The following is a 12015-nucleotide window of genomic DNA, read 5'->3' on the forward strand; positions in this document are numbered from 1 at the left end:
ATATCTATTCTGCATCTTCAATGTGGTGGAATTAATGGTGCCAAATTGAATCTCTTGGCTTGTTTTGAAACACTTGCTCCATTGCACATTGAAAGGAACTTGGAGAACAGGGAACTAACTTTGTTTGTCAACATTATGGCAAAGCATTTTGCCCCAAGGTGACCATCATCTTCCTTCTCTCGGCAGGTGCCAAGGCTCTGAAGCAATCCTCTCCTTCCCTGCACATGCTGCTTAATGCGCTGAGCTCACACTTGCAAGGTTGCCAGCTTTGAAAGGAAGATCCAGGTAAGTTTCCTAAAAATAGCATTAGTATTCAAATGTGATTTTGGACACAAGTAAAATGAGCTTTGTGTGGAGTTGGCTTATCCTAGCCTGGAAATCTTTTGGTTCATATTAGCAATCTGATACACAACTCATAGGGAGGTATCTGTCTGAAGAGCTCCAGAACTGGAATAAATAGATGGTGTTGCAGTTCAGATGTTAGAATGGTGAGGGATGCAGCTCAGAACTGAGATGCGTTGGCACAGCAGCGTGGGGAGCCCAGACCAGGAACAGCAGGAAGGCTGTTGGTCAGGACTGAATTATTAACAGAGTTGTGTGGGAAGCCCAGAAATGCAATAACTATATTATATTAATACCTAGTTCATTTCATCCCTAGATCTCAAAGTACTTTACAAAGGAAGTAAGTATCATTAGCCCATTTCTACAGAAGGGGAAACTGAGGCACGGTGCAGTGACTTGCCCAAGGTCATACAATATGGCAGTGGTACAGCTGGGACTAGCACCCAAGTCTCCTGACCCCCAGTCTAGTGGACCTATATAGCTGGGGAGTAGGGAGGCTTCAGGTTAAGACTGACATGCACTGGCAGAGCCGGGAGGAAAATGAGGGTTGGATTAGCAGGGGATGTTGTGCATAAGAACGGAATTGCACAGTCTCAAATGGCCAGGTTGCTGAGGCTGCACTACATTCAGGTGCTTGAAAGGGGTTCATGTACACCTCTACCTCGATATAATGCTGTCCTTGGGAGCCAAAAAATCTGACTGCGTTATAGGTGAAACCATGTTATATTGAACTTGCTTTGATCCACCGGAGTGTGCAGCCCCGCCCCCCTGGAGCACTGCTTTACCGCGTTATATCCAAATTCGTGTTATATCGGGTGGCATTATATCGAGGTAGCGGTGTACTTCTATTAGTTTCTGTGGTGGACCCACATGTGCATGAGTGTGTGAAATTTAACATCAGCTTTGAGTGACAGGAAGAGAGAAAGTGAGATTACAAGACTAAAGATGCTAGCTGGCCAGTGACAGGAATTCCCCCAGCACTCTCCTTCCTGTCCATTTCCCCTCCCGCCCATCACCAAAGATTTGGACAGACTCTAAAGCAGGCAGACTTAAAGACGCAGAGGAGAGATTCCTGGGAATCAACAGATGCAAGGTTTAGTTTCAGATCCAGACAAAGAGAGGGTGAGAGGGGCAGAGCAAGAGCGCAGGTAATGTGGAGTGTTTAAGAGGTGGGTACTTCACAAAGTTTCCAACATAACTGTGACGTATAAATGTAGATATACCAGTCTCCTAGAACTGGAAGGGACCTTGACAGGTCATTGAGTCCAGCCTCCTGCCTTCACTAGCAGGACCAAGTATTGATTTTTGTCCCAGATCCCTAAGTGGCCCCCTCAAGGATTGAGCTCACAACCCTGGATTTAGCAGGTCAGTGCTCAAACCACTGAGCTATTGCTCCTTCCTCTCTGGTCCTAAGGCCCGCAGGGTATATCAGTTGGCAGCTCCGTCACGGGGCCGTGAGCACAGGCGTGTATTTGGCGCAGTTTACTCCTGTCCCAAGCACCTGCCCCTTTTGCGGCACGAAGGAAACCCTTGGAATGTGAGATGTCCCTCAATCTGGCTGAAATGCAGACACAGCAATCCCTGCAGAACATGTAGCAATGTATCATTATAACATCAGGCAAAGCAGATAGACTGGCACCAAAACCGCGGTGTGCCAGAGGCTGGTCTTGGCAGAAGTAACCAGAGTCGGAGACCTCCTGGACTATGACCGGGGAGACTGGCTGGATCCCCTGACGCTTGCTCAGCACATGGGGCTATCCAGACCTCGCACTCCCCAGCATGTACTTCAGGAGGTGAAGGCCGCTTTACCGTCCGCTGCTTGGGCCTACCTTGACCAGGTCCTGTGAGAGGACATGCCCTGACCACCCTCCACCCCAGGCCCTGTGGACCTTTTAATCAGGCCCCTGCCCTGTGGACCCAGCCGGCCCCCTCTGCCTTTTCACTGCAAGCCGCCTGCTCAACCTGCAGCCAGTTCTGTTTCAGACCGCGCCAAGGAAACATCTGTACACGCTCGTGCTTCACACTCTTCACTTCCTCACCCTCGTGTCCTGCCCCGACACAAAGTGGCGGGACCTCCTGCCACCTCTCGAGAGTGAGACGCCCCAGTGGGCCAGCTTATACTCTGCCCTGGTCCCAAGATCCGCCAGGGATATCAGTTGGCAGCTCCTTCATGGGGCCGTAAGCACAGGCGTGTATTTGGCGCGGTTTACTCCTGTCCCAAACACCTGCCCCTTTTGCGGCATGAAGGAAACCCTGGTGCATATTTATCTAGAGTGCGCCAGGTTGCAGCCCCTATTCCGGGTCCTCTTAGATCTCTTATTACGTTTTTGGTTGCACTTTTCCCCTCACCTTTTCATCTATGCACTCCCCATCCGTGGCCCCACAAAGTCACGGGATCTCCTTATCAACCTCCTCTTGGCCCTGGTCAAACTAGCCATCTACAATACCAGGGAGAGGAGGTTGGCTGACGGGATTTCCTGCGACTGTGGAGCCTATTTCCGCTCCTCCGTCCGTTCACGCATCTGGGCAGAGTTCCTCTGGGCAGCGTCCGCTGGCTCCCTTGACACCTTCGAGGAGCAGTGGGCACTGTCCGGGGTTCTCTGCTCAGTATCCCCATCAGGTTCCCTTCGTTTAGCCCTATGACCTCACTCCCGATCCTGTTTTTTTTTCATTAGTTGTCCCCCGTATTTATTTGGTATCACAGACCTGTGGATCCTCCCCTTAGGCTGAGGGGAGGTCCTTTAGCACTTCCTGGATACCAACAGGACCAGACCCTACCCACCAGCACCTGGCTCTGTTTCTTAACAGGTCACTGTCGGGTTAGAAGTCCTGGGCTAGATTGTCTGCAGTGGTAACTGGGGTTTTTGTGGGCAGGGTAGGAGGGAGCACAAGGGAGTGGGAAAGGGTTCCCTCATCTGGGGGCTGGTTCTGTGTTGGTCCAATTTAGACTAGAGAAGACAAGTAGGCTAGTCTGTGTTAGATAGTTATGCCTCCCTCGGCCCCTGGGGTAACTGGCTACAGCCTATGCTTCCTCTCCCCATCTTGGCACACCCCCAGTGCTGGGGGCTGCAGGGAGTTACTGTCAGTTCTGCTCCCGCATGGTGCATAGGATTTCCTGCATAGGAGCAATCTCAGTGGCACCATCACTCGCACAACTATCATCTGTTGGACAAGTGTTTGTGTTTGCTTGTTTAAATGAGGGCTACTGGGCTATCAACCAGACTGATAACACTTAAAACAGAGACTTCACCCCAGCTGGCAAGGCAGTCGAACTTTGTCCTGTATCACATCTTAGTTGTCTGAATTATCTGGGGGTTAAAGTGAGCTGTAACATATGTAAATGGACAGTCACCCCACTGAAGTCACATAATGTCCTTGGTAGGTCAGGGCAACAGTTTGTTTCATGGACATCAAGATAACCTTCCAATCTCAGCAACCAGTGGTGCCACATTGTTACGGGTTTGTTTGGGGGAAAGGGGAATCTGGGATCAGAAAGAGAGGGCAAGAAAGATCATCTCATAGTTACAGATCCAGCATTGGGTTACTATTTGTGTTGCAGTCAAGATTGGGACCCCATTTTGATGAGCATTATATAAACACATAGGAGGACTTTTATCTTGCTCTGAAAAGTTTACAAGCCAGTAGTTAGAGGGCATTAACTGTTAGTCACAAACAGTCCAGCGCTCGGACCGCAGGACAGAGGCCTCATCTGCACTAGGAAATGTTTCCTAAAATCCTGGGCCACTGTTGCTACCTCTGATTCCCCTCCAGTCATGATAGCAAAGGTGGAAGCCCTTGTGTAGAAAATGTGCCACTGGCTTCTGACATTTTAAGCACTGTGCCATGTAGACCTGCTCTGATCAGGCTTAGAGGACATACTCTAGATGCCACGAATTGGGTCTATATTAGTGCTTCCCCTACTGATAGTCATGAGTAAACAAATTCCAGTATAGACACAGTCATGGAGATTGTCCACGATTTAAGGCTAATTTGGCACTGGAACTAGGGCCTCAGCAATTTGGCCTCAATTGCAGCTAGTGTGGGGCTGAGGGAGTGCACAAGGGAAATCTTGGGAAGGTTAGCGCTCAGTCACAGATATCCAGCAGTGGAAAGAGTACAATCAAAAGAAAGTAGCCCTAGATCACTTAGAGAAGTGAAGGTAGCAGCTGAGTGGTGCAGCACTGGATACATCCACTTGCCTTCTCATGACTAAGGGCCTGATCTAATGCGTGATGAAGTATACAGAAAAATGCCCACTGACTATAATGAGTGTTGGATTCTGCCATTCCTACTCATGCTGAGTAGTAGCTTGTTCTGCAAGTAGACCCATGGTTACAGCATGGAAAAAGACACAGAGATGAGTGGGAAAAGGAAATCAAGAGGATATTGAAGCAGGTAACACTGGCAAAGCAGACTGGTAAATGATTGAGTGAGGTCACCCTGTGATATGTGTAGAGGGAGAAGAGAGCCAAGAACATTTCCCTGAGGGTCTCTAACAGACAGGTGGAGTAGAGTGGAGGGACTGCTACAGGAAAGGCTGAAAGAGAAGGCAGAGAGGTCATCTCTGGAGAGCTATTGAGGATGTGCCTGATCTCTGGAGAGCTCATGAAGTTATCTACAGGCTCCAGAGAACACTCAGTTGTTCATGCAAAACTTTTGAGAATGTGCCTAATGGCTGCCAATATTTCCTGTTTGAATCTCTACTTATGCTTCATCACTGTAAGCATCTTCTAGCAGGAGAGACAGATGGTAACGTGATTCAGAGGCAGACTCCGTCTGTCCTCAGTTCCCTTGGCCCAACGTGCTAATCTCACTATCTAATCACGTTAGGGAGTCACATTGAGAATCCTTTCCAATGGAAATGTCAGTCACTCTTTAGCCAAATCTGTTCTCATCCCATTGCAAAATCTGAGAAAATTCTTCCGTACCTCTAATGACCTTCCAGGTCACCAGGCCAAGCGATTTATTAGTGCAGAAAGCCATCTGGCAAAGTGATGAGAATTAAGGTTGATCCAATTCCCAGTGCAGTCACTGACAACTCAGTGGCAGTGACAGCTGATGTTGATTTCATTGAGCATTAAATCAGGTGGTAAGTAACTCCAATCTTTTACACCAACCCTGCTAAGGGAGAATGTCAGGAGTGCAGCTAGACAGGTCTGAGGTGCATTGGCAGAGCTATGTGAGAAGCCTTACCTGTACTTTACCTAAGTATGGGGGGAGGGATAGCTCAGTGGTTTGAGCATTGGCCTGCTAAACCCAGCGTTATAAATTTAATCCTTGAGAGGGCCATTTAAGGACCTGGGGTCAAAATCTGTCTGGGGATTGGTCCTGCTTTGAGCAGGGGGTTGGACTAGATGACCTTCTGAGGTCCCTTCCAACCCTAATCTTCTATGATTAAACAGTCCTTTACTTCCATGAACACTAACTGAGGGGACAATTAGTAACCTGAGGGTCAGATCTTACCTATATTCACAGTTCCATTGAAATCAGTGGGAATGACATGTATGTATCTTGAGGGCAGAATATGGTACTTGATTCTTAACCCCCTTGATTTGCCTGTTAGTTTTCTTGTCTTTTGGTCCATGTATTCCCTATGTATTGATAGCAGGCTTGGTTAGCAAAGGGGATTGATCTTGCCCAGTGCAACACATGCTAATTATCGATGTTTGTAATCCTCCTGGGTAGTAAATTCTATGAAAACTTGGGAAGTACCTAGACAATCCTGAATTGCCAAAGAGCTGCCGACAGTCATAATTGCCTCAGGAGTAACTTGATGTTAGTTGACACTTAAGCCAGTCTTAACCCACTTGAGGAGCTCCATCTTTCTCACAAACTACAGACATGCCTGGAGTAAGACCCCTCTGATGGGCAGCCAATCCGGGCTGCTGCCTGAAGCAGGCTGAGCTGTCTCCCCACCCATAAGGAGCCAAGATTAGGTTTTGCTAGGGGAGAGGGAGAGGGAGCAGAGGAGGGGTTCTCACTGGCTGTGAGATGGCCTGGAGGAGGAGAGGGAGGAACCCAGCAGCTCTGGGGAACTCCCTTCCCATGAATAATGGATGTCTGCTCTGCTCCCTGGTCCTCCCCCTTCCCTCTCCATCTCTGCAACACCAGGGCTGGGAGGGGCAAGAAGGGGACCCTGCTGCAGCTGCACCCCCTAGTCCAGGCCTAGGCAAGGAGGGTGAAGAACCCTTGAGGCTGCAGGAGGAGCAGCGGTTAGGCTGGGTGACGGGGGCGCAGAACTGATGTGAGGTCAGAATTGATGTGGGGGCAAGGGGACAGGCAGATGTGATGATTGGGGGAAGAGAATTGATGTGGGGACTGTGGGGGTGGATAATTAATTGCTAGGCTGGGGAAGGGTCAGATGTGGGGCTGGGAGGGACACAGAATACATGAATTAGGAGGTTGGGGATTGGGGAGAAGGCAGAAGCTGGAAGCTCTGCACTCTCATGCAGTCAGTGAGAGCTCTTGCAGTGGGGGCCAAAGTCACCTCACTCTATACATTTGGGGGAGCTGACAACACTGATTTGTTACACACACAGAGACACACACACATGAGGTGGGTAGGGGAGCTCAGAACTCAGAAGATAGACAATGAAACACAATATAATTTAAAACAAAATCTCATGATTTTTGGACCGGTCTTGTGATTTTCTTGGAGTCTTACACATGATTTCTGAGCTTTTGGTGTTGGCAATACTGTTAACACTCCAGGCCTGATTTTCTACACAGGCCAGTTAAGTGTGCACTAGGGGGCATCAGTGTGCAAACACTTAGCACCAGGCTTCCTGTTTGCACAGGCTCATTTTACACACACAGGTTTGTGCACTAAAGTGTTTTTAAGGAATTTGGACCCTAAGTCCACTGATGACATTTTGGAGTGAAAGTTACACCTATAAGGCCAGATTTTACTTTCATTTACACCAGCAGAAATCTGGAGTCATTTCACTGGTGTCAATGGAGTTACTGCAGATGGACACTGGTGTAAACTGAGAGAAGAATCTGGCCTTAACTGTTCAAAATCCACAACCACACTTAAATAGCTGGCACCACCCCAACCCCTCATCCCCTCATAGAATCACAGAATCATAGAATCATAGAATTCAAGATCAGAAGGGACCATTATGATCATCTAGTCTGACCTCCTGCAAGATGCAGGCCACATAAGCCGATCCACCCACTCCTTAGCAAGTGAACCCTGCCCCATGCAAACCTCCAGGGCCATAGCCAATCTTCCCTGGAGGAAAATTCCTTCCCGACCCCAAATATGGCGGTCAGCTGAAGGCAAGACTCTCCAGCCAAACCCTCTGGAAAAGGTTATATCATACCAGGCACATAATTGACCTATTGACTAAGCCCGTTATCCTATCATACCATCCTCCATAAACTTATCTAGCTTAATCTTAAAGTCGTGGAGGTCCTTCCTGATGGTTAGAAACCTTCGTCTAATTTCAAGCCTGAATTTCCTGACTGACAGTTTATATCCGCATTAGCACTGAGTTGAAATAATTCTTCTCCTTCCCTGTTATTTATCCCTCTGATATATTTAAAGAGTGTAATCATATCTCCTCTCATCCTTCTTTTGGTTAAGGAAAACAAACCGAGCTCCTCAAGTCTCCTTTCATAGGCCTTCCATTCCTCGGATCATTCTAGTGGCCCTTCTTTGTACCTGTTCTAGTTTGAATTCATCCTTCTTAAACATAGGAGACCAAAACTGCACACAATACTCCAAATGAGGTCTGACTAGCACCTCCTTATCCCTACTAGAAATACTAATGCAACCCAAGACCGCATTAGCCACATCACATTGCCTACTCATAGTCATCTTGCGATCAACCAGGACTCCTAGGTCCTTCTCCTCCTCCATAACTAAAGTTCTTGTTAGACATCCCTAAATGCATAACCTTACACTTCTCACTATTGTATTTCATCCTGTTACTAATACTCCAGTTTACAAGGTCATCTAAATCTCCCTGGAGAATATCCCGATCCTCTTCTGAATTGACAATACCCCCAACTTGGTGTCATCCATAAACTTTATCAGCCCTCCTACTCTTGGTTCCCAGGTCAGCAATAAATAGATTGAATAAAATCGGACCAAAAACCGAGCCTGAGGAACTCCACTGGTAACCTCCAACCGGACAGTTCCCCTTCAATACTACCCTCTGCAGTCTCCTTTAACCAGCTCCTTATCCACCTCTGGATTTTCACTTGATCCCCATCTTTTCCAATTTAACCAGTAATTCTTCATACTGAAATCCAGATATATGAGATCCAAAAATCTGTTACTCTCTCAAAGAAGGAGATCAAGTTGGTTTATCTACCTTTCGTAAATCCATGCTGTAATCTATCCCAGTTGCCATACTCTCTCTTTTAAGATTTTTCCATGACTTTGCATACTACAGATGTTAGACTAACAGGCCTATAATTCCCGGGTCACTTTTCCCCTTCTTGAATATAGGAACTACATTAGCTAATCTCCAGTCAGTCGGTACAATCCCGAATTTAGGGATTTATTAAAGATTATATTCTAGGATGAAGATTATCCAGCTGTTCCAGTTTGGCTTCTACCTCAGCTACCGTAATGTCTACCCATATCTTCATTCCCATAGATATTGTGCCATTCCAAGATTATCCTAATCTCCACTCCATTTAAAGTTTTCTTCTTCTTTCTTGGTTTTCTTCCTATTTATATGGCTAAAAACCGTTTTATTGTTTTTTTTATCGCTAGATCCATCTCCACTCCTCTAAGATGCTTGCTCATCCAGCTCGGTCTAAAACTGCGATACATGCCTCTGACAACCTAGTCTCAGATGCACTATTGATTATCCTCCCATTTATTTACAATGTCCTCAACAAGGTCCTCGTTACTCACCAAAATCAAATCTAAAATGGCATCCCCCCTCGTCGGTTCAGCAACCACTTGATGAAGGAATTCATTAGCTATCACGTCTAGGAAAAGCTGAGCCCTATTATTATTACTAGCATTTGTTTCCCAATCTATATCCAAGTTAAAGTCCCCATGATCAAGCAGTTCCTATTAGTGTTTACCTCCTTAAAAAATTTAAAAGGCTCCTATCCATCTCTAAGCTAGATCCAATCACTATCCCGGATGAGGCTCTGGTAGTTTTCCTCCCCAATGTGACCATTGACCAAACAGACTCTGTATTGTCCATTGCAGCGCTAGTTATCTCATTACATTTTACCTCATTATTGATATACAGTGCTACTCCCCCACCTTTACCTTTGCATCGGTCTTTCCTAAACAGCACATACCCTTCCATACCTGTACTCCAGTCACACCATGTTTCTGTTATTCCTCGATATCCGTTTCAATTCCCGGACCAGGAGCTCCAGTTCCTCCATTTTGTTACCTAAGCTTCGCATTGGTGAACAAACATCCTAATTTTTCCTGTTGGGCTCCTCTCACTCTTTACCCAACTCGGTAGGGACACAGTACTTCCAGTATGACTTGTAGATCTAGAATCTGTCCCCCACTCTTCTTACGTAACTGCCCCCTCTGGCTATATCTGTTATCTTGTTGTCCTCCGTCTCCCCCAGTGTCTAGTTTAAAGCTCTTTTAATCAGATGAGCCAGCCTCCCTCCTAGAAGTCTACTTCCTTCCTACTTAGGTGGAGCCCCTTGAGAACAGTTGTCTGTCCCCAAAAGCCTCCCAGTGCCCCTGAAGATCACCTGAGCCTCACATGAAGGATGATCCTCTTAGGATCCTTTTCAACCTCAGGTCCACATAGCACACCCTTCTGTTCTATGGAATCCCCAATCACGTAGACCTGCCTTTGCCTGGGGACAGCACGGTCCTCTAACCTATCCTCCGTTCATTCCTATCATCCCTTTATCTATGGGACTGGTTTCTTAGGCCTCTCACTGTCAGTTACCACTTGCTGTACCCCTTCCTCATTCTCCAAACCTTCAAACCTGTTCCTTAGCTCAATTTCCCCCTCACTGGCTCTCCTTTTCCTTGGCCTGCTTCTCACGGTCACATGCCTCCACCGCCCATCTTCCTCCTCTGATGGTCCCCCTTCCTTGGCCTCAGCCCCTGCTCCCCCCTGTGCCCCTGGGCGTTCCCCCTCAGTTACTGCTTGCCATTGCTCCATCAGCCTCTCAAACCCCCTTCTATTCTCTATCAGGGTTTCCACCTGCAGCTCTAGGCCCTGGATCTTTTCCTCCAGCAGCTCTATTAGGCGACACTTCATGCATATATAGTACTGGTGTGTGTCCTCTGCTGCTTGGCTCATGGCTGCTGGCTGCTGCTGCCTTGGCTCCTGTTCTTCCTGTTTGCTGCCTCCTGTGCCGCTGCCTGGCTCTGGCCTGGCTCCTCACTTATCTTTACCCTCTGTTGGATGTGCAGTAGATTTTGCCCACCTACATGTAACTGATTAAGAATGGAATTGGCCTCACATAGTCACAGCAACATATTTTGCATACCCAGTTCGGACAAAGGAATTTAGTCCTTGCCACAGTCAGGTGACATTTACAAAATATTTGTCTCAAACCCCTCAAAATTGTCCTGACGTTTTTGTCTATTCACTTCCTATGACAGCTGGTTACCAAGACACCTGTGGACAAAACCACCCTGAGGAGCTTTCTCCTTAATAAACATCCTCCTTCTCCCTGTGTGATTCACTCACAGATGTCACCAGGAGAACTGTGCAACATTCCCTGCTTTTGCTTTGTGAATACTCCCCCGTGCAAACAGATATGTTAGCCAAACCCCAGATTTCAAAATATTCTTCTGACACCATGTCTTCCTCCCTGGCAAGCAAAGAACAACAGGAAAGAGTCTGGGTTTGTTATTCTTTATTTCTATTTCCTTCGTGTTGGGGTGCCAACTGAAACTGGGGCCTCAGTGTGCTAGGCACCCTACACATAGACTGAGTCAGACTCTCCCACAAAGAGCTTACAGTCTAAATAAACAAGGTAAAGTGGGAGGAAAGGATACAGCATAGAAGCAGAAGATTGGGAATAAAGGCACACAGAGATTAAGTGACTTGCCCAAGGTCACTGGGGGAGGCTGTAGCACAGCCAGAAATTGACTCCACATCTCCTAAGCCCCCAGACCAGTGCCTTACCTACAAGACCATAGTTCTACTCTCTTTAGGCCATATGGGGGGGAGGGGGAGAAAGAAAATCATGAGGTTGGGACACTGCACCACAAACTAAACAATGTTGTATCAAGACCATTCTGTGGCTCTACTGCAACATAACATTGAATTGCTGCATCACAGTCCCATCATAATATATACAGGAGAGTGTTTTTCCCCATTCACACTGAATTAAATATTTATTTCTGTTGGAAAACTGAGGGTTGCCTATAAGCTTCAGCAGGACTGAGAGACATGAATGAGAGCAAGGGATTGGAGCGCAAAGATGTCTACAAAGCATCTTCTTGTGTCAGACTAGCTTTGTTTGGGGGTGCTGGTCTAACCTCATAGCAAACATTCAGATCCATAGAATCATTGAGAAGTAGGGCTGGGAGGGACCTTGAGAAGTCATCTGAGGCAGGACCAAGAATGGACCATTCCTACCAGGTGTTTCTCCAACCTGTTCTGATAAACCTCCAAAGATGTGGGAGCACGTGAACCTTCATCTGGGAATATGTACATGGACCTGGTGGTCACTACTCTGCAAAGGGTTAAGACTTGAATGCTGAATTTT

At 47.1% G+C, this 12015-nt stretch overlaps 1 long non-coding RNA gene across 4 annotated transcripts in view; it reads left to right on the forward strand.

Annotated features, from left to right (window-relative positions):
- LOC120403582 overlaps nt 1-12015 on the forward strand; it is a 32186-nt gene that overhangs the window by 9716 nt on the left and 10455 nt on the right. For all 4 annotated transcript variants that reach the window (XR_005597602.1, XR_005597601.1, XR_005597600.1 and 1 more), the window contains exon 2: nt 187-285. This is a non-coding gene — a long non-coding RNA (uncharacterized LOC120403582). The remainder of the gene's footprint in view (nt 1-186; nt 286-12015) is intronic.

This window comes from Mauremys reevesii, linkage group 4 (assembly GCF_016161935.1).
Source record: "Mauremys reevesii isolate NIE-2019 linkage group 4, ASM1616193v1, whole genome shotgun sequence".
NCBI classification, from domain to species: domain Eukaryota; kingdom Metazoa; phylum Chordata; order Testudines; family Geoemydidae; genus Mauremys; species Mauremys reevesii.